We start from the raw sequence: 3,718 nt of genomic DNA, 5'->3' as shown, positions 1-3,718 counted from the left end.
GGTCATCAACTAAGATTCAAGGTTTAAGTTTAAGTGTCACTTATACAAGCAAAAGGTAAATATTTCAAAACTGTTACACTGCCTTCAGTCAGGCCATGAATTCACCCTGCACATAAGATTATGGAACTGTGTCAATATCTAATGCAATACTGTTGTAGGAATTAGAACAGCAGTTGAACTTGAAATAATCTACACAAGGTTAAAGTTTCATAAATTACACACTAGCCTAAAACCATCTAACCTAAACACATCTTTGGTTTCACAGGTAGGGCCTGTACACGAAGAAAAAAGAAAAAAAAAAACATTTTTCCAACTGAATTGAAAGTGAAACATGTCGCTGATCTCTTCACCTGTATAGAAAAATACAAACATAACTGAAGAATGCTGCCAGAGTACTTATTGAGGAGATGAAGAGGGGAAAAACAGGCCCCATCCATGTGGCAGTTAAGGAATAAACACTTGGTGAAGGAGCAGTATCAACTGACTGACACTTTCTTTTTTGTTGGTGGACTTAACAATGGATGCCATGATTTGTTTTGGGTTGCTGATAGTTCACCTGGAAAACCTCCAAAATGCAGGAGAGCAAGTGTGAGCTTTTGATGTCCTCCTAACTGGAGCTAACCGCCTCACGTGCACAACAACAGTGGGCTCTCCTTACTGGAGCAGTTTTGTCTTTAAGTTTTGGGCTTTCCTCGAAAGCTGAGTCGCATCCAACTCCATTATCACCTTTTGAATCACTTCGAAAGTGAAGCGGAGCTGTGACGGATACCTCATATTCAAAGAGTAAAAAAGTCCAAACAGCAAGGCTGTGGCAAGGGCCACATTATCCAGATCTTGCAGAACCACCACACCCTCGACGATGATGCCAACATCAGGAAAGTCATTGCCTGGCGTCTCTCTGGTGATGTAGATTCCCACTGTCGTTTGCTCGATGGCACTCAGTGCAGTGGCTTCAGTCATGTCCTGAAAATAAACAAAAAAACAATCAAAAAAAGATCAGATTTAGCAATTCTAATGCTATAGTTTATTTAAACTCATGTAAGCAGCAGATTATTACAGCCAAAGAAGCTTTACAAACTAAGGTAAAGATTGAATTCTCATCCTCATTTTTTCTGGAAGTTGTTTTCATGTTCCTGGATGAATTCCTGATATCAGTAACCTGGACTTTATCCAGGGCTCTATCACAGTCCCAATTTCCGCCCTTGTCAGATGAGGGTCAGTGCAGTGTAGGAAGATGGTGGAATTTTCCTTCTTTGACTAAATTCACAAATGTGAAGTGTTTTCACACTGGTGTAATCCCTAATGCAAGAGAAACAATATTTTTTTGCTCTGTGGCAGAGGGGTCAAAGTAGGTGGTTTTTCACATTCATAATGGGGGGCTATGGAAAATAAGTGGACTATTTAGACCATTTGTTTTAATCTCAGCACTGGAATCACTTTGCCAAGGTGATAAAGAGGGTAAATGGACCTAAACAGTCCAAGTAGAATCACTGGGTCAAAGATAGTATCTACAAAACAACACTAAAATTACCCATTTGTACCTGACCTTTATGGATATATCATCTCCAGAGATTATATTAAAAAAAAGAAACATTTCTCACAGTGGGACAGTGAATGCATGATAAACATGACTGGGTCCTTTCAGTGGAATCAGTACTCACAGGTAAAGGGAGTTGAGCTTTGCAATGAATGCATATAAATCTTTTACTGACCTAATGCAATTCATATACACTTTATAGTTAAACAATTTAGAGTTAAAAGTTCTTACAGGCATCATGGCAGCTATGTCTTTCAGCTTTTTGCCCGGCTCCCCTGTTCGCTTTGCAAACACTCTCAGCAGACTTTCGGAGAGAAGGTCAAGCTGCGACAGAAACCTGGATTGTAGAGGCATCGTTGTGATCCTCTTGAACTCCGTGTTTATCTGAAACAACATTAAATTATTTTTAAATAACGGCACAGCCAACAGATTTTAGAAGACATTTCTAACATCAAAACTACACCTGCCCGCCATATCATGGTGTGCAACGTGCATGGTTAATCGTCTGGGCTCTGCTATGGAATACCTGGAAACACATGCTAATGAAGTCGAGCCATTACTTGTACACATGAACACATAATCCATGACAAAACTAGTCAGGGCATCATTTTTTATATTACCTCCATTGCATCAAAAAGAGCTGGCCATCTCTCTTGTACATTGCTGATCATTGGAGCTTCACAGATGACTTCTTGTTTTCTTAACGCAAATGTCCTGTCCATTTTAGCCCTGATTGTCTCTCTGTTGTTGCGCTTCTTGACATCTGAAAGGAGTTCGACCCTCATCTTCTCCAGGGACTGGGCACATTCTCCAAGTGGAAAAGAGGGGCAGTAGTCCACTTCACCCCTCTTTGGTTTCTTAACATCATAAGCAGGGGAACGTTTTTCAGCTGGTTTATATTTCAAAGAATTCACACATACTTCAGGACATCCTACTTTCCGGAGATGTGTGCGGTAGTTTGACAACTTGTATTTGAGGCTCATCTTCCATCCGTCGTAGCCAGTGGGTGAGCCTTTGTCTTTTAAACATGGATGCTTCAGGATGAGTGCCTCTGCAACTTCTACAACTAGTGTCTCTTTCCAGATGTTTTTCATTTAGGCAAGGCAAGGCAACTTTATTTATATAGCACTTTTCATACAAAAGGCAGACTCAAAGTGCTTCACATATAAACATTGCCATACAATAAAATAAAATAATAGATAAGTAAAAAGTAAAATAGATAGAAAGTAAAGGCAAAGTTAAAAAGCAACATTTTAGAAAGGCAGAGTTAATAAAAATGCATTTTAGAAAGGCAAAGTTACTAATAAAATTAAAATAAAAATAGAAACATTGTAGATTTAAGATTTAGCAGAAAGCTAAAGCAAACATAAAAGTCTTCAGTCTTGTTTTAAAAGCTGTCAGAGTTGGGGCAAGTCTTAAATCCTCAGGGAGTTTATTCCAGCTATTTGTTGCATAGTAACTAAATCCTGCTTCCCCATGTTTCGTGTTGACTCTGGGGATAATTAACAGATTGGTCTCAGAGGATCTTAGTGGTCTAGAAGACTTATGTAGTGGAAGCATATCAGTTAAATATTTTGGCCCTAAACCATGTAGGGATTTGTAGGTTAGCAACATGATTTTAAAATCAATTCTCTGACATACAGGGAGCCAATGTAATGATTTGAGAATTGGTGTAATATGTTCTAATTTTTTGGTCTTTGTTAGAACTCTAGCAGCAGCATTCTGAACAAGCTGTAGTTGCCTTAGAGTTTTTTTTTTGGGAGACCTGTAAGGAGACCATTGCAGTAATCAAGCTTGCTAGTGATAAAGGCATGTACAAGTGATGGTCAATATTGTTATTTTGCATGATTTGCCCTAGTGGGAGCATGTAGATGTTGAATAGAGAGGGTCCTAAGATCGAACCTTGTGGGACTCCACATGTCACGTTTGTTGATTCTGAAACAAAGTCGCCAATGGAAACAAAGTAGTTCCTATTTTGTAGGTAGGACCTAAACCAATTTAAAACTGTGCCTGAAAGCCCCACCCAGTTTTCTAATCTGTCCAAAAGTATTGTATGGTCTACAGTGTCGAATGCAGCACTGAGGTCTAGTAGCATTAGTATTGAGATTTTGCCAGAGTCTGTGTTAAGACGGATGTTGTTTACAACTTTAATAAGGGCGGTCTCAGTGCTGTGAAGGGGTC

At 39.2% G+C, this 3,718-nt stretch overlaps 1 pseudogene across 1 annotated transcript; it reads right to left on the bottom strand.

The window, feature by feature from the left end:
- Nucleotides 1–607: 607 nt before the first annotated feature.
- Nucleotides 608–2,259, bottom strand: LOC311365261 (annotated as a pseudogene). Its single transcript has 3 exons — nt 2,158–2,259; nt 1,769–1,921; nt 608–963 (listed from the first exon to the last, which is right to left on the bottom strand). The product of its transcript is annotated as an uncharacterized misc_RNA (transcript).
- Nucleotides 2,260–3,718: the final 1,459 nt, after the last annotated feature.

Source organism: Micromesistius poutassou (genome assembly GCF_964030765.1).
Source record: "Micromesistius poutassou genome assembly, chromosome: 20".
Classification (NCBI taxonomy): domain Eukaryota; kingdom Metazoa; phylum Chordata; class Actinopteri; order Gadiformes; family Gadidae; genus Micromesistius; species Micromesistius poutassou.
This window is presented reverse-complemented; position numbering and strand designations above follow the sequence as displayed.